The sequence below is a fragment of the Nerophis ophidion genome, linkage group LG11 (genome assembly GCF_033978795.1).
Source record: "Nerophis ophidion isolate RoL-2023_Sa linkage group LG11, RoL_Noph_v1.0, whole genome shotgun sequence".
Classification (NCBI taxonomy): domain Eukaryota; kingdom Metazoa; phylum Chordata; class Actinopteri; order Syngnathiformes; family Syngnathidae; genus Nerophis; species Nerophis ophidion.
This window is the reverse complement of record NC_084621.1, coordinates 54,133,251-54,153,058: the sequence shown is the minus strand read 5'-3', so window position 1 is coordinate 54,153,058 and position 19,808 is coordinate 54,133,251. Positions and strand designations below refer to the sequence as shown.

General features: G+C 41.2%; 1 long non-coding RNA gene across 3 annotated transcripts in view; it reads left to right on the top strand.

Annotated features, from left to right (window-relative positions):
- The window catches only part of LOC133562249 (uncharacterized), a 68,082-nt gene that overhangs the window by 46,239 nt on the left and 2,035 nt on the right, over positions 1-19,808 (top strand). For 2 of the 3 annotated variants that reach the window (XR_009808867.1, XR_009808866.1), the window contains 3 exons: positions 13,263-13,451; positions 13,559-13,867; positions 16,513-16,712. This is a non-coding gene — a long non-coding RNA (uncharacterized LOC133562249). The remainder of the gene's footprint in view (positions 1-13,262; positions 13,452-13,558; positions 13,868-16,512; positions 16,713-19,808) is intronic. The other variant, XR_009808868.1, reaches the window with a different exon arrangement.

The window sequence follows — 19,808 nt, the reverse complement described above, 5'->3', positions numbered from 1 at the left end:
TATGAGTTGTTCTTCTTCATCCATCCATTTTCTACCGCTTGTTTCTCTTGGGGTCGCGGGGGTGCTGGAGCCTATCCCAGCTGCACTCTAACTGCCATAATGTTTTGTACTCGACAAATAGTTTACATAAAACATAGACAGAAACATTTTAAAGATATGTTATTGTTTGTGCTATGTCCATCTTTTGAATGAGTTTGCTCATAGCAGGTGGGGCAAGTTGAAAATGCACTTCCTGTTTCGTTCCTTGAATCGGAAGTATTCGTCCATAGCGTTATTGCTCAAAAGGATTCTTCATTCATCACTCCAAGCAACGTTTGTTAGTGTTACAATATAACTAAAACAATTAATATTCACTAAACCGTCCCATGTGTGATGTCTGTGGGAGTGTTTTCATGCATATTTGTATGTGTTATCATAATGTAATTGAGCTAGCGTTGTTAGCATTAGCAAATATGTTAATGTTTACAAATGTCCGTGGTAGTATTAAATAAAGTTTAACACCACAGTTTTGTATTGTCGCTCGGTTCTTCGGCGGAGTGCTTCGGAAGTTAAGGTTAAAGTTAAGCTCTCGGGAGGGAGCGAGTAAGAGACACACAGTTACAGAGAGAGAGAGAGAGAGAGAGAGAGAGAAAGACAGAGAGACAGCAAGTAGGTGGGCGAGCGAGGGAGAACGAGCGCGTGCAGGTCTAGCGGAAAAGCGGCAAAACGTTTGTCTGCTTGCATCACTAAGGTGAAGTCAATGTTCGGCCCTCGAGAGCCATATACCACACCGCACACAACGCTGTCAAGCGCCATTCATAAAAAACTTGCGGGCCGCAATAACATTAAAATTTAATATTAGGGTGGGAGCCGAAAAATAACATCTCACTGGCCGCAAATTGGCCCACGGGCCGCATGTCTGAGACCCCTGCTCTAAAGGCACTCTACAGCCTGGAAAGTATGGTTCTCCTTGAAATAAACCATACTGTGAAAATAACCCAATTTTTTCACCGTGTAGAAGGTCTGTGGGAAACTAGACAAATGTGTAAGTGTGCACATGGCGTACCTTCAAACTGATTACACAATCATGCACCGAGCACACACACATACACACAAATACGCCCGTAAACACACTGGTATCTTGGTGTTGTTGAGGAATTAGCTCATAACCTTGTGCATGGCACCTTTCAGGCTGCTGCATAATCTCTTCTGCAAACTTTGAGTGAACCTCCTCTACACATAATACCTCCAGGCGGGACTCAGCCACATGGGGACTAAAAGGCCCAAGGCAGTTTGTAAACTGTGTTTTTATGGCTCAAATCCGAATAATGCTCTGATTTTAATCCAATAATTCCGTGACATTCTACATTTGCATGCTGGGTAGTTGAGTCACCAAACGTCAGACAAGCGTTTGAATAGATTGTTTGCCAACGATTTATTCAAAAACAATTACATTATAAGCCAATAACTTGTTGTATGGAACATTGGGACCATAGGTCCCAATGTTCGACGAAGGAGGCCAGTAGCCAATCAGAAGGTGATTTATTACAGAGAACACTGTCCTATCTAACGGCGCAAACAGAATGACAACAGGTTTGTAATGGAGATTTGACGTTTACGAACGAGTCAAATCTTTTGAATGGCCTGAATTCAATTGGCGGTTTATTTTTCATTTCGTAATTTTTTTTCCCAATTTAGGCAATATAATACTAATGCGCTGGTGATGCACAGAATTAAGTGTCAGTGTGCAGTGGATCCACTTTGGACTGGACTCTCACCGTTATGGTAGATCCACCATGGATTGGACTTTCACAATATCATGTTAGACCCGCTCGACATCCATTGCTTTCAGTCCCCTAAGGGGGGTTGCCCACATATGCAGTCCTCTCCAAGGTTTCTCATAGTCATCATTTTCACTGTCAACGACGTCCCATTGGGTGTGAGTTTTTTCTTGCCCTTATGTGGGCTCTACCGAGGATGCCGTTGTGGTTTGTGCAGCCCTTTGAGACACTTGTGATTTAGGGCTATATAAATAAACTTTGATTGATTGATTGGTATGTTTTGGTTGTCTGGATCAGTATTTTTCAACCATTTTTGAGCCGAGGCACATCTTCTGCGTTAAAAAAAATACAAAGACACACAACCATCAGAAATCATTAAAAAAATAAAACTCAGTCGACAATAAAAAGTCGTCACAATTGTTGGATATGACTTAAATCCATAACCAACCATGCATCACTATAACCACCTGTCATATCATGCCGTGACTTATTTTGAGTTGGTTGCTGTTTTCCTGTGTCGTGTTTTAGTTCTTGTCTTGCGCTCCTATTTTGGTGTCTTTTTCTCTTCTTTTTGGTATTTTCCTGTAGCAGTTTGATGTTTTCCTTTGAGTGACATTTCGCGCATCTACTTTGTTTTAGCAATCAATAATATTTCAGTTGTTTTTGTCCTTCTTTGTGGGGACATTGTTGATTGTCGTGTCATGTTCGGATGTACATTGTTGACGGCGTCTTTGCTCCACAGTGAGTCTTTGCTGTCGTCCAGCATTCTGTTTTTGTTTACTTTGTAGCCAGTTCAGTTTTAGTTTCGCTCTGCATAGCCTTCTCTAAGCTTCAATGCCTTTTCTTAGGGGCACGCACCAGACACCTTTTTACCTGCACCCTGCCCACCGCTGTTCCCGACATTTACAAAGCAATTAGCTAGTGGCGGCCACCTACTGATATGGAAGACTATTACACGGTTGCTCTGCTCAGCTCTAGACACCACCGACACTCAACAGCAACACAAAATTTGCAGACTATAATTACTGGTTTGCAAAAAATATTAGGTGAAATTAGATCATCTCCCATGGCACACCAGACTGTATCTCACGGCACTAAGCCGCAGCACAGTGGTTGAAAAACACTGGTCTGGATTGTGAATCAGAAAAGGTGTTTCAGATTATAGATGTGTGCATGGCACGCAGGTGCTCACATGGTTACATGAAAAGTGCAGAAAATTGATCGAGAGTCTCCGTGGTGATGTATAAAACTGCTGCACCGTAAAAAAAAATCCTAATTTAAATAAGGCGGTCCCCGCCACTCGCAGTGTTGGTAAATCACACCCAACACACCCACTTATATTTTTTGCACACACTGGTTAGCGCCTGGTATTTGGATTTTAGTAAATCAGGCCCACAGTATTCTTGATGTTTTATTCCATCCATCCAACAATTTTCTACCGCTTATCCTTTTCGGAGGCTTATTTTTTTTTTTTTTCCTGCAATGCTAAAATGCTCTGGTGTGGAAAATGATATGTATGAAGGGTATCTGTAGCCTTTGTCGTTTTTCAAAGGGCTGCAAAGTTTTTTAAGCGAGAGAAAATTCAAAATAAGGATCTCACTGTCAAAACACCACTTTTTACAGCATTTCCTTAAGCATCTTGAGGAAACTATCAGTAGAAGAGGACACAAAGTACCACGTTATGGACTGTTTACATTGTAAACATAACCCAGATGAAAGTATCAACATTTTTTAAATTTCCACCAGACAGTAGGAATTGGTGAAAATGTGAATTATTCAGATCCAAATGTGTATTTTATAAATTCTACCAGTTATTATTGCCCTGAATAAAAATGAGTAACCAATGAAAGAAATATAACGAGACAGTCTTTTGAACGGCTCTTTGACAGGAGCAACTCTTCAACATTCATTTTTCTGAGAGCCATAAATCCCATCTCTAGTTTGTGAAACACACTCAGGACAACTGACTACTACTACCATTACAACTACTGAGATTATAAACAACAATTTTACTTTATGTCACAGATAGGTAGCGCTAATTTATAACGTGCTGCATACATTACATCTCGCCCTTCTCCTGATTTGAACGCGTATACAACCATAATTTTTTAATCATTGGGCGCACCAGATTATAGAGTGCACCGCCGATAAACGGGTCTATTCAGGTCTATTTTCATTCAAAAGGTGCAACCTGATTATGAGGCACATTAAAGAGGTTATATTGTTTTTTTTTTCTACATATAAAACACTTTCTTGTGGTCTACATAACATGTAATGGTGGTTTTTTGGCTCAGAATGTTGCATAGATTATGTCTTACAGAATGTCTTCAAGTAGCTTTCTGACCATCTCTTCAGAATGCACCGTTTTGTGAGCGGTCTTATTTACGTGCCTCCACTTCTACAGCGTCTTCTCAGCATCGTCTTTGTTGTAGTATTAAGCGCTTCCTTAGCAAGTCTGCTGACAGATATACGTTACAACTGCACGCTACTTTGTATTAGAAATTACTTATTGACTACACGCGTACACGGACTACGATGGCGGAACCGCACAAAGAACTTTGGGTAAACCTTTACCATATATGGATAATCTGCTGACGTCAATTGAACAGGCGTCATCCTGCAGTCCACACATATCTCTGTGTGACTGTCATTTACTGATGACACGTATCATTACACCATGTACCAAATAAAATTGCTTCGAGGTCGGTAACCACAACCAGAATCAAAACGTACTTTAGGCAATGGATTATAAGGTAAACTGTCGATTCATGAAAAGATTAAATCATTTTAAAAGGGAACATTATCACAATTTCAGAAGGGTTAAAACCAATAAAAATTTGTTCCAAGTGGCTTATTTTATTTTTCGAAGTTTTTTTCAAAATTTTACCCGTCCCGGAATATCCCGAAAAAAAGACTTTAAAGTGCCTGATTTTTGCTATCTGCGAAGCCACCGTCCATTTTCCTGTGACGTCATCCAGTGATGCTAATACAAACAACATGGCGGATACCACAGCAAGATATAGCGACATTAGCTCGGATTCAGAGTCGGATTTCAGCGGCTTAAGCGATTCAACAGATTACGCATGTATTGAAACGGATGGTTGGAGTATGGAGGCAGATAGCGAAAACGAAATCTAAGAAGAAGCTGAAGCTATTGAGCGAATAGTTATTGACGCTATTCGGCCATGTCTGCCTTAGCATCGACGGTAAAATGTGCAGACCAACCGATCGGGACTTTCGCATTGACACTGGAGCAACTTAAATCTGTCGATTGGTAAGTGTTTGTTTGGCATTAAATGTGGGTGGAGGGAAACGCTGGATGCAAATACAGCTACAAATGTACATACAGCTAGCCTAAATAGCATGTTAGCATCGATTAGCTGACAGTCATGCCGTGACCAAATATGTCTGATTAGCACATAAGTCAATAACATCAACAAAACTCACCTTTGCGATTTCGTTGACTTTATCGTTAGAAATGCATCTGTTTTGAGTGTCGCAGTATATCCATTCATCTCTGTGCCATGTCTGTCGTAGCATTGCCGGTAAAATGTGTGCACCAAACGAGGGACTTTCGCATCTCTTGACACTGGTGTACTTGAATCCGTCGATTGGTATGTGTTTGTTTGGCATTAAATGTGGGTGGAGGGAAAGGCTGGATGCAAATATAGCTACAAATGAGGCATAGCGATGCAATATGTACATATAGCTAGCCTAAATAGCATGTTAGCATCGATTAGCATGCCGTGCTAATCGATGCACAACAGTCAAAAAAACGGAAAATAACAGAGCTGATTTGACTTGCTGCGTGTAATGTGTTTGAGAAAATAGCGTTGACTACCTAGGTGACGCCGCGTTTTGACATCATCGCTCTGAAGCGAATAATAGAAAGGCGTTTAATTTGCCAAAATTCACCCATTTAGATTTCGGAAATCGGTTAAAAAAATTCATGGTATTTTTTCTGCAACATCAAGGTATATATTGACGCTTACATAGGTCTGGTGATAATGTTCCCCTTTAAGCCTTATAGTCGGAAAAATATTGTACACTAACTGTTTTCTTTCTTCTTGCCTTCTTCTCTTCACTTGGATAACTCCACTTAGTCCTTATTAAAATTTCTCTGAACCGCACCAACAGGTTTTTTTTGTTCTCTCTTCTAAAATAGAGTGTGTGCATGTGCAGTAGCGCTGAACATAGTCCATTGCATGAGAAGGCAGGGAGGAGTTGATGAAAGTGATCACGATCGATTAAGCATTTAATGCTTTTAAAGAACCCAAATTAAGACAATTCAATGACTGACAAATTTATTTTTTTTATGAGACATTTTGGGGTCCAAGGCAACACCAGGTGTTTGGAGTGAAAGTGAAATGGTAACTCTGCCCCTGCTCTGTGACCGCTTTAACAATTTTAAATAATTTTGCAAGCTCGCTCACTATATGCTGTGACTTACTGTACGCCAGCTGCCTTCTGTAGCGTTCTCAAACGTTTTTGGTTGAAAAAAATGTCTAATGTGATTTTTGATTTGGTGTCATACAGCAGCTTTCATGTGACGATAAACACGTATTTACAATGAACAAGTACCGCAAAGCATGCTGGGAAGGCAGCGTTATAGTTTTTTTCCAATTCCTCGCACACTACATTTTTTATTTTCACACAGTTAACAAAGTCTACACACAGTAAACAAAACCAGTGAGCAGATTTGCCTAATATTAGGCATAGACTCTGCTTCACAGTTTTTGCGAAATATTACACACTCAATCAATCAATCAATGTTTATTTATATAGCCCCAAATCACAAATGTCTCAAAGGACTGCACAAATCATTACGACTACAACATCCTCGGAAGAACCCACAAAAGGGCAAGGAAAACTCACACCCAGGGGGCAGGGAGAATTCACATTCAGTGGGACGCCAGTGACAATGCTGACTATGAGAAACCTTGGAGAGGACCTCAGATGTGGGCAACCCCCCCCCTCTAGGGGACCGAAAGCAATGGATGTCGAGCGGGTCTAACATGATACTGTGAAAGTTCAATCCATAGTGGCTCCAAGACAGCAGTGAGAGTCCCGTCCACAGGAAACCATCTCAAGCGGATCAGCAGCGTAGAGATGTCCCCAACCGATACAGGCGAGCGGTCCATCCTGGGTCCCGACGAGCGGTCCATCCTGGGTCTCGACTCTGGACAGTCAGTACTTCATCCATGGTCATCGGACCGGACCCCCTCCACAAGGGAGGGGGGGACATAGGAGAAAGAAAAGAAGCGGCAGATCAACTGGTCTAAAAAGGAGGTCTATTTAAAGGCTAGAGTATACAGATGAGTTTTAAGATGAGACTTAAATGCTTCTACTGAGGTAGCATCTCGAACACAATGCTCTACACACATCTTCACATTTTGCACACATACAAGGATTGTGATACACACATTTTCACGCTTTACACACACACTAGGATTGATACACACATCTTTATCTCCAGATTTTTCTTCAAACCTTTTTATTCCTCTCAGATTTGAATTTCTACTGCATGTCATTGTTGACTACTGTGATATGTTACTTTACCTTTAATTTATACCTGCAGTTTACAGCATCATTGTTGAGCAATTCATGAAAAGATTACAGGATATATGTACTTTCTCTTTAGGTACGTATAGGCTCACTTCAAAGTAAACAATGACGATTGCTACGGATATGCTAATATATTTTGTCAAGTTCCAGTAATCATTCATCACATATGCAAAAAAATTCTGGCAAAATGCCTCAATTATGTGCTTTCTTATAGTAAAATAGGGGTTTTTACAAATGTGTTTTGTACTGTTGTGGGTAACCCACTCCAATAGTGTCTTATCATATGAAGTCTGTGTGAGTGAGATGACAATAAAACTGCATTTTCACAAATGCTTGCATTTTTTTTCAGGAATGGGCATATGTTTTGACTGAAGTGTGTCATTTTGCAAATCATCTAGGAATTAAGAAAATGGAATGGAAACACAATTTGGAGAAATGCGTTTTGGTGCAACTACAGCCTTTTTCTTTTTTTAGATGAAAATGGCACTTTAGGTCCATTTCAGTCTGGATACAAAGCTTTGCACAGTACTGAAGCTGCACTTTTTTAAGGTTTTTAATGATTTGCTTTTAATGTCTGATTCTGGCAGCTCTGCTATTTTAGTGCTTTTAGATCTTACAGCTGCCTTTGACACAGTCGACCACACAATTCTCTTAGAGCGCCTGAGAGACTGTGTGGGCGTCATGGGGACTACATTACAGTGGTTCAGATCCTACCTGTCAGAAAGGTCCTTCTCTGTCAGGCTAGGGGAAGCCACCTCTTCTTCTGCTCCGCTTTACTGTGGTGTCCCCCAGGGATCTATTCTAGGCCCCATCCTGTTCGCTCTATATCTCCTCCCTCTTGGAGAGATTTTTAGGAAACATGGAGTGTTCTATCACTTTTATGCGGACGACTGCCAAATTTATATGCTGATTTCAAAAGGCCACGGCCCCCTGACACCCCTTCTCAACTGTCTATGCGACGTCAAGGCTGGTTAGGCCAGAATTTTTTAATGATGAATGAGGGAAAAACCGAAATTTTAGTTTTTGGTCCGGCCCTCACTGACTTGGGACCATTGCAAAATGATGTGCGTCCCAAAGTCACCAGCCTTGGCGTCACTATAGATAGGAATTTTAAACTTGACAAACAATTCAATGGCGTTTTAAAATTGTGTTTTTATCATCTTCGTCTTTTAGCAAAGGTAAAACTGTTTTTATCTTTTAGCCTTTTTGAACAAGTCGTACATGCTTTTATTTCAAGTTGCCTGGACTACTGCAATGCACTTTATGCTGGCATTAGCCAAAAAGCTCTCTCCCGGTTGCAGTTAGTCCAGAACGCGGCAGCACGACTTTTAACAGGGGCCAAAAAACGCCAGCATATAACCCCAATCCTTGAGAGTTTGCACTGGCTCCATGTTCCTTTTCGAATTGATTTGAAAACCTTGCTCTTTGTTTTCGGACCTCATCCAAACTTACAATCCTGCGCGCGCTTTGAGGTCCGAGAGCCAGCTCTAGTTCGCGGTGCCCAAGACCAGACTTAAAACTAGGGGAGACAGGGCCTTTTCTGTGGTCGGTCCTAAGCTCTGGAACACTCTGCCCCTCCATATTCGAACTGCTCCCACAGTGGAGTGTTTTAAGTCTCATGGGACCCATTTTTATTCTCTGGCTTTTAACACTACGTGAGTTGTGTGGTCCTCTGTTGCCACTCCACTGACACATGCCTTCTCTATTTGACCGACCACATCAAACATGAGGTGGACGGGGAAAAAATACTGCGGCATGGCCATGCTGGACCTTCAGAAGGCCTTTGACACTGTTAACCACGCTATACTGTTGGATAAGCTTAGAGCAATCAGATTCGATAAAACCTCATCGAGCTGGATGCAATCTTACTTGGAGGGGAGGAAACAGGTGGTAGAGGTGAACGGCACCGTGTCCCCTCCATTATCAGTAAGCTGTGGAGTCCCCCAAGGCAGTATACTAGGAACTTTACTGTTCCTAATATACGAAATGACATGCCATCAGCATGCGACTGTGAATTGTTCCTGTTTGCGGATGACTCGGCCCTGCTGGTATCCGGCAAGGACAAGTCACAGGTAGAACAAATCCTCAGTGCTGAACTCCTTAATATTTGCACCTGGCTCGCTGACAACAAGCTATCCATACACTTACGTAAAACGGAATCCATCGTATTTGGGTCCCACATCAACCCTTAGGAAAGTCAGTGACTTCACTATAAAAGTGGGTGACATTTTTATCACCAGGAAAAATTAGATCACCTACCTAGGTTTCATTCTAGAGGCTAATCTTTCCTGTGATAAAATGGCAACCAAGGTAATCAAAATGGTCAACCAAAAAACAAGATTCCTCTACAGAATCTCCTCTCTGGTCAACAAAAGCACCTTGAAGATTCTAGCGGGAACTCTCATTCAACCCTTTTTCGATTACGCTTGCACCTCCTGGTACCCCAGCACCTCCAAAACCCTCAAATCTAGACTCCAAACATCCCAGAACAAGCTAGTCTGGTTACTTTTAGACCTCCACCCCAGATCACACCTCACTCCAACCCACTTCTCCAAAGTGGGCTGGCTGAGGGTGGAGGACAGAGTAAAACAACTTGCACTGAGCCTAGTCTATAAAATCCGCTACACCTCCCTGATACCGAAGTACATGTTAAACTACTTCCTTAACGTAAATGATTGCCATAACCACAACACCAGGGGGAGCTCCACAATCCACGTTAAACCCAGATTCCGATCTAACAAAGGTCTTAACTCATTCTCTTTCTATAACACATCAATGTGGAATGCACTCCCAACAGGTGTAAAAGTAAGTGCATCTCTATCCTCCTTCAAAACCGCTCTAAAACAACACCTCCAGGCAACTTCAACCCTTTACTAATAGCCTCCTCCATTCACATCTCATCTCCCCGGATTGTAAATAACCTAATGTAAATAATCAAATGTATTTCTAATGTATATACTTGTTCTTATGCTATCTGAACTCACAAGGTTCTCTGCTCGCTGTACATATCCTACCAAGTAAGACCTACACTGTTTCAATGTCTGTTTTTCGGTTGATGCAATTGTTGATGACTGAAGTACTGATATCAACCAAAGCTCCTCATCCCACCCCCCGGATTGTAAATAATGTAAATAATTCAATGTATATACTATGATGATTAACTTGTGTGATGACTGTATTATGCTGATAGCATATATTTGTACCATGAATTGATTAACGTGGACCCCGACTTAAACAAGTTTAAAAACTTATTTGGGTGTTACCATTTACTGGTCAATTGTACAGAATATGTACTGAACTGTGCAATCTACTAATAAAAGTATCAATCAATCAATCAATCAATCCATCAATGCCCTCTGTGTTTTAAAGTTTTGATTTTTCTATTTACTGTTTTAATTGGTTTCACCCTTAAAATTGTTTTTAATCATATTTATTTTATTTTGTTTTCACATTGATTTTATATGTATTTATTTTTTTATTTTTTATTTTATTTATTTTAAATTTTTCAGTCATTGGTGGAGCTCAAGATAGTATTTGAATGTTGTTTTTAATATTGTTGTGCAGCACTTTGGAAACATTGTGTTGTTTAAATGTGCATTATAAATAAAGTAGATTAGATTGGATTGGAATGTGGTGTTTGGAAAAGTGTGTAAATCCTTTTAAAAAAAGACAGTTTTTAGGCAAATGGAAAAAACTGTAATCCTGCTGACGTTGCAAATACGGATATCCACACAATTGTTCAAAGAAAAACCACAGGGGTCGAGTTCAATCCCTCACTAATTCCATGGTGTGTACCAAGACCGTTTCCATGTAATATTTGTCAAAGCTTAAAAACAAGTACAATTACTTTAAATAGCACACGGCACACTTATTTTGCAAAGGAAGCATAAGAATGTATTTGTATGCAGTGTGTATCTATGGTAATGCGGGCTAAGTCAAAGTTGACTTTTGTCCCTGAGTCATTTAGCCTCTTTTTCAGTCTACCAGACACTTCTTTTTCTTCTCGGCGTCTGTTTCAAAGTGTTTGGAATTGTCTTTTGTTCTGCCATCACAAAAGCTGCCACTCGGTTGTTGTACAGGAACAGACACTCGGAGCCCATAAGCAATGAGAAGGTCTTGTCAAACACAAGCACAAGTAGGTTTCCTTTTTGCTCGCTGTGGTTTCTCTTGGTGGTTTCTCTGTCAACCAATGACATTGTCAATCATGTTGTAGGATGATGGTATCAAATAGCAGATCATTTATTGTGAGAAGACCAACACAATATACCACTCAACAGATGAGCACTTTAAGGATTTTTTGTTAGTTTGTTTTACTAGTTTAATAATAATAATAATAATGGATTAGATTTATATCGCGCTTTTCTATTGTTATATACTCAAAGCGCTCACAGAGAAGTGGGAACCCATCATTCATTCACACCTGGTGGTGGTAAGCTACATCTGTAGCCACAGCTGCCCTGGGGTAGACTGACGGAAGCGTGGCTGCCAGTTTGCGCCTACGGCCCCTCCGACCACCACCAATCATTCATTCATCATTCATTCACCAGTGTGAGCGGCACCGGGGGGCAAAGGGTGAAGTGTCCTGCCCAAGGGCACAACGGCAGCGACTTTGATGTCAATAGGTGGGAAGCGAACCCGCAACCCTCAGGTTTCTGGCACGGCCGCTCTACCCACTACGCCATGCCATTTATGCTATAATACAAACATATATATTTACTTTTTTGTCTGTTAGATCAGTGGTTCTCAAATGGGGTTACGGGTACCCCTGGGGGTACTTGAAGGTATGCCAAGGGGTACGTGAGATTTTTTCAAATATTCTAAAAATAGCAACAATTCAAAAATCCTTTGTAATCATATTTATTGAATAATAATTCAACAAAATATGAATGTACGTAAGGTCATACAGTATACTGTGAAAAGAAATGCAACAATGCAATATCCAGTGTTGACAGCTAGATTTTTTGTGTGCATATCCCATAAATATTGATGTTAAATATTTATTTTTTGTGAATGAATGTTTAGATGTCAGGCTTGCCACTGAAAGTTTGTATGTTTTAGTTTTTCCTCTGTGTTTAGTATTTCCTGTTTTTAGTTCCTGTTAGTGCTCTTATTTTGTTTGTTTCATGTTTTTTTCCCCTGTGCGCTGTTTTCCCTCAGCTGCGGCTGATTGGCACCTGGCCCCACCTGGTGTCAATCAGCCCGGTCCTATTTGAACCTGTTTTGTCCTCCAGTCGAGTGCTGTATTATTGCCATGTCGATGTTGCTCTTGTCGTTGCTACCTGTCGTGTCGTGTTTTGTCAATGCAGCATTGCGGTAAGCTTTATTTGATTGCGGTTTTTAGCTTACTGTCTTTTGTTCCCTGCTTCCAAGTTTGTTTTCATATTTCATGTACGACTTCTGTTTTCTGCTCAAGACCTGCTAGCTTCCACGCTAGGCCTTTTTGTTTTTGCTAGCTTCCATGCTTAGCTCAGTTTATTTTCTAGTTCTCATGCTAGCTATTTTTGTTTGTTATCTGCCCACGTGCGCACTTTTTGTTTGTACCTTTTGTTTGTTCTAGTTCTAGTATTTTAAATTAAATCATGTTTTCCTGCAAAATGCCTCCCTCCTTCTCTGTATCTTGGGGTTTTTCACCAACTAACTTTGACATTAGGATTAAATTCATGGATCCAGATGGATCTCTATTACAATCCCCAAAGAGGGCACTTCAAGTTGATGATTATTTCTATGTATAGAAATCTTCATATATAATTGAATCACTTGTTTATTTTTTAACAAGTTTTTAGTTATTTGTATATATTTTTTTCCAAATAGTTCAAGAAAAAACACTACAAATGAGCAATATTTCGCACTGTTATACAATTTAATAAATCAGAAACGGATGACATAGTGCTGTATTTTACTTCTTTATCTCTTTTTTTCTTTATCTCTTTACTGCAGGCTTCAGAACAGACTCCCTCACTTGCCGTCAGGTGCGCAACACCACGTAAATCGTTGGCCAATCAAAAAGCAACCCCATAACGCTATAGCCAACATTCACCAGGAGATGGCAACAGACAACATAGATCACTCTATTACAGACGGCGTCACCATGGCTGTAACTTCCTTGTTCTTCTGCTTCGTCTCCTTGTGTGTGCAGTTTTTTATTAAAATCCATAGATGTTGTAACGTGATTGGGCAGGCAAGCTGTTAATATAGTGGGAAAGTGGACGTGAAAACAGGCTTTCTCCACTCAGGTCTGCATGAAGCTGGAAGGGGCGTGTCCTCCAGCTCCGACTGAATTTTGGGAGATTTTCTGGAGAAAATTTCTTCCGGGAGGTTTTCAGGAGAAGCACTGAATTTCGGGAGTCTCCCGGAAAATCCGCGAGGGTTGGCAAGTATCTTTAAGATGGACTGATGCAAAGTGGAAAAGTGTTCTGTGGTCTGACGAGTCCACATTTCAAATTGTTTTTGGAAATATTCGACATTGTGTCATCCGGACCAAAGGGGAAGTGAACCATCCAGACTGTTATCGACGCAAAGTTCAAAAGCCAGCATCTGTGATGGTATGGGGGTGCATTAGTGCCCAAGGCATGGGTAACTTACACATCTGTGAAGGCACCATTAATGCTGAAAGGTACATACAGGTTTTGGAACAACATATGCTGCCATCCAAGCGCCATCTTTTTCATGGACGCCCCTGCTTATTTCAGCAAGACAATGCCAAGCCACATTCAGCACATGTTACAAAAGCGTGGCTTCGTAAAAAAAGAGTGCGGGTACTTTCCTGGCCCGACTGCAGTCCAGACCTGTCTCCCTTTGAAAATGTGTGGCGCATAATGAAGCGTAAAATACGACAGCAGAGACCCCTGACTGTTGAACGACTGAAGCTCTATATAAAACAAGAATAGGAAAGAATTCCGCTTTCAAAGCTTCAACAATTAGTTTCCTAAGTTCCCGAACGTTTATTGAGTGTTGTTAAAAGAAAAGGTGATGTAACACAATGGTGAACATGCCCTTTCCCAACTACTTTGGCACGTGTTGCAGCCATGAAATTCTAAGTTAATTATTATTTGCAAAAAAAAAAAAGTTTATGAGTTTGAACACCAAATACCTTGTCTTTGTAGTGCATTCAATTGAATATGGGTTGAAAAGGATTTGCAAATCATTGTATTCCGTTTATATTTACATCTAACACAATTTCCTAAACTCAATGGAAACAAGGTTTTGTACAATAACATGTCAGTGATAGAGCAGTTAATTTTTTTTTTTACTAATACAGGTGCTGGTCATATTATTAGAATATCATGAAAAAGTTGATGTATTTCATTAATTCCATTTAGAAAGTCAAACTTGTAGAATGTATACATTCATTCCAAACAGACTGATACATTTCAAGTGTTTTTTGCCAAAAATAAGATGATTATTGCTGACAACCAATGAAAACCCTAAATTCAACATCTCAGAAAATTAGAATATGGTGAAAAGGTCAGATATTGAAGACACCTGGTGCCACACTCTAATTAGCTAACTAACTCAAAACACCTGGAAAAGCCTTTAAATGGTCTCTCCTTTTCATTCTGTATGACACACAATCATGGGGAAGACTGCTGACTTGACAACTGTCCAAAAGATGACCATTGATACTTTAAAGAAGGAGGGCAAGACACAAAAGGTCATTGCCAAAGAGGTTGGATGTTCCCAGAGCTCTGTGTCCAAGCACATTAATAGAGAGGCGAAGGGAAGACAAAGATGTGGTAGAAAAAAGTGTACAAGCAACAGGGATAACCGCGCCCTGGAGAGGATTGTCAAACAAAACCGATTCAAAAATGTGGGGGAGATCCACAAAGAGTGGACTGCAGCTGGAGTCAGTGCTTCAAGAACCACCACGCACCGACGTATGCAAGATATGGGCTTCAGCTGTCACATTCCTTGTGTAAAGCCACTCTTGAATAAGAGACAACGTCAAAAGCATCTCACCTGGGCTCAAGAAAAAAAGGACTGGACTGCTGCTGAGTGGTCCAAAGTTATGTTTTCAGATTAAAGTAAATTTTGTATCTCCTTTGGAAATCAAGGTCCCAGAGTCTGGAGGAAGACAGGAGAGGCACAGAATCCACGTTGCCTGAAGTCCAGTGTCAAATTTCCACAATGGGTAATGGTCTGGGGTGCCATGTCATCTGCTGATGTTGGTCCACTGTGTTTTCTGACGTCTAGGGTCAATGCAGCGGTCTACCAGGAAGTTTTAGAACACTTTATGCTGCCTGCCGCGGACCAATTTTATGGAGGTGAAGATTTCATTTTCCAACATGACTTGGCACCTGCACACGGTGCCAAATCTACCAGTACCTGGTTTAAGGACCATGATATCCCTGTTCTTGATTGGCCTGCAAACTCACCTGACCTTAACCCTATAGAAAACCTATGGGGTATTGTGAAGCGGAAGATGCGAGATGCCAGACCCAACAATGCTGAAGAGCTGAAGGCCACTATTAAAGCAACCTGGGCTCTCATAACACCTGAGGTGTGCAACAGACTGGTGGACTCCATGCCACGCCGTATTGCTGCAGCAATTCAGGCAAAAGGAGCTGCAACTAAGTATTGAATGCCGTACATGCTGAAACTTTCCATGTTCATACTTTTCAGTTGGCTCACATTTCTAAGAAATATTTTTTCGTACTAGTCGTAACTAATATTCTAATTTTCTGAGATACTGAATTTGGGATTTTCAGTAATTGTCAGTACTAATCATCAAAATTTAAAGAAATAACCATTTCAAATATATCACTATGTGTGTAATGAATGTATATAATATGTAAGTTTCACGTTCTGAATATAATTACTGAAATAAATCAACTTGTTCATGATATTCTAATAATATGACCAGCACCTGTAAATCTATGGTAACATTTACAGCACATTACAATATCTACAAAAATGGACCCATTGCTATTTTTAAATTCTAAATTCTCTTTTCTACTGTAAAATCTATGACCATTTTTACAGCAAGTTGCTGTAAATTGCAAAACTCTATTTTGTACGGTTAAATTCTAGCGATGTATTATTGTCTTCCGATAACTGTAAGCGCCCACCTTGGCCTCAAATATCTCCCTGCTAGAAGAGTGAAGAAAGTTTGTGGTAGAACCCATTGGGGGAGAGTGACTGTTGGAAAATCATCCCACACTTCTTTTTTTCTTCCTTATCTCCATGACAGTGAAGTAGAGAATGGGATGACACACGAAGAGCGAGCAGCGTGGCGTGCTGGCCCGCCTCGCCGACAGAAAACGTGATCGTGACTGGCAGGCCCGACGCAGCCGAGAAGGGACGGGGAGGGACGGCAAGGCCATAGACAAGAGCTGCAGGAGTAATGCATGTCACATCGATGAGGCCACGGCAAGACAAGTCGGGATCAAGGTCGGCCTGGCATCCTCTCTCCCAGTGTTCTAACGCTCTTATTCTATTTAGTCTTTATCTGCGAGTCTTTTTCTGTCGCCATCCTTTCCCCGCCGCCACTTCTCTTCACACTTGACACTATTCATCTGTCACCCTTGTCTTCATCTCCCCTTCTGGCCTCCAAACCTTTCATATTTCATTAAGTTCAAGACTTTTTCCAATAAAAGGACTAAAAACTCTAGTCCTTTAAAACTGAGCATGGAGAAGCTGCTGTGTTAAAAATGAGGCGGCGCTGTCACATTAGAGAGAAAAAATAACTGTGCAGTGGGTTTGTGCTCAGCAGGTTTCCTCTGACTAAGCCCTATTCGTATCATACAAAAGAATTGCCGAAATGTGAGGGTGTGCCCACTTGTGTGCCTGAAGAACTCCACCAACATTGTGCTTTAAACCGCTATTAATCTTTAGAATCAAATGGCAGAACTAGAACAAAATATTTGAAACTTTCATCTTACAGTGGCTTAAAACTACAGAACCAAGCAATGATCAATCAATCAATCAATCAATGATTATTTATATAGCCCTAAATCACTAGTGTCTCAAAGGGCTGTACAAACCACAACACAAACCACAACGACATCCTCGGTAGAGCCCACATAAAGGCAAGGAAAACTCACACCCAGTGGGACTCACACCCAGTGGGACGTCGGTAACAATGATGACTATGAGAAACCTTGGAGAGGACCGAAAGCAATGGATGTCGAGCGGGTCTAACATGATACTGTGAAAGTTCAATCGTGAGAGTCCAGTCCAAAGTGGAGCCAGCAGGAAACCACCACAAGCGGAGGCGGATCAGCAGCGAAGAGATGTCCCCAACCGATACGCAGGCGAGCGGTCCATTCTGGGTCCCGGCTCTGTACGAGCGGTCCATCCTGGGTCCCGACTCAGGACAGCCAGCACCTCATCCATGGCCACCGGACCGGACCCCTTCCAGTGGGACAGTGGAGAAAAAGAAAAGAAACGGCAGATCAACTGGTCTAAAAAGGGAGTCTATTTAAAGGCTAGAGTATACAAATGAGTTTTAAGGTGAGATTTATATGCTTCTAGTGAGGTAGCATCTCGAACTGTTACCGGGAGGGCATTCCAGAGTATTGGAGCCCGAACGCAAAACGCTCTATAGTCCGCAGACTTTTTTTGGGCTCTGGGAATCACTAATAAGCTGGATGAATGATGCAAGACCTCACTGGAGCGCAGTTCCGTATGGTGGGCTTTTTGTAGCCGGTTTTGCTTGAAGAAGCGCATGATAAATGTCCATTCATTATTGACAGGGCATAACAATTAAAATTTTCCGCGAACATATTCTCAGCCGCTTCCTGCTCCGTCACTGTTAATAAAAGAATGGCAAAATTCCCAAAATGGTTCCTACTGGCTCCCATTGTGCACGGTGTTAGTGCTTATCTGGGAAAGCATCGAGGAAATATATTTCCTATTCATTTGTCTCAGTTTAGAATATGTATCAAATAAAATTCAAGTTTAATTAGAAACTTGGAGGAGCTGGGGGGGTCTTCGAAAGATGGTCACCAAGCGGGGCTTTTGTGTCCGGGTCAAGGGTGACAATAATCAATCAAAGTTTATTTATATAGTCCTTAATCACAAGTGTCTCAAAGGGCTGCACAAGCCACAACAACAAGAAAAAACTCAATGGGCAAAATGAGAAACCTTGGAGAGGACCCCCCTACCGGACGACCGGTGCAACGGATGTCGAGTGGATCTAGACTCTAGATCCACTCGACATCCTTTGCACCATTAATATCTAGATTCTAGATAATAATGTGAGAGTCCAGTCCACATTCAGTAGCGCAGAGACGTCCCCAACTGATGCACAGAGGAGTGGTGCTCCCCGGGTCCTGACTTTGAACAGCTGGTGGATCATCTGTGGTCACCTGATAACCTCTCCGCGTAGGAGAGGGTAGCAGAGCAGAAAGGAAAAGAGACGGCAGATCAACTGGTCTAAAAGGGGGTTCTATTTAAAGGCTATGGCATGGGTCGGCAACGCGCGGCTTACGAGTCACAAGCGGCTTTTCAGCCCCGCACTAGTGGTTCCCTGGAGCTTTTTCAACAATGTATGAAAATTGAAAAAGATGAGAGAAAAAATATATTTTTAGTTTTAATATGGTTTCTGTGGGAGGACAAACATGAAACAAACCTTCCTAATTGTTAGAAATCCCACTGTTTACATTAAACATGCTTCACTGATGAGCTGCGCGCACCATTTTGTCCTAATTTCGGAAGTCTTTGAACGCACCCTAGTTTGTTTACATGTACAACTTTCCTTGATGCTGCCACAGAAAGACGTGTTATATGCCACTCCTTCTTTGTCTCTATTTGTCCATCAAACGTTTTATTCTGTGCTTCAATACACAAAGGTGAGTTTTTGTTGATGTTATTGACTTGTGTGGAGTGCAAAACAGACATATTTGGTTGTCAGGGCCAGCAAGGCCTTCTCTGCTGGCCTATCATAACCACAACTCATGATCATAATTAAAGATAAAAGTAATGTTTTATTTACTTTCCCTAAATATCCAAATGTATTCATATTCTCTTCATGACATATTATGCTCCTTCTAGTGCTGTTGTTTTTAAGTTATAGAGTTTTTATCCAATCAGAATTCAGCTAGCTTATGTTGCCATGCTGTACCAAATCTGCCACAGGCCTTCAGAATCAATAATGCGGGTGTCTTTGCACTGTAAGTGGACTTAGACATACAGTTGACAGACAGTTGCGATAGCCAATCAGATCGCGGGTTGTTGTCTGTAAGGCCTTCTAGCTGGCCTTAGGCAGATATACAGTATAGTGATGTTATGAGCTAGGTAACATAAGAACTGCATTACCTAGCATACCACCGTAGTGAACAGCATTCGCAGTAGCCCCGTTTAGGTTGTTGAATGTAGACATGCCGGCAGCTGGATGTTATTGATGAGCACCTTGGGAAGTAAACTTTAAGAACTCAGGCAACACGCCTCATCTGCATCTTTTATGATTAGACAAGACAACACATATATTTGCAAGGCCATTTTCAAGAAGGATATTTAAAGAGAAACCATGTCGGCCAACCCTGG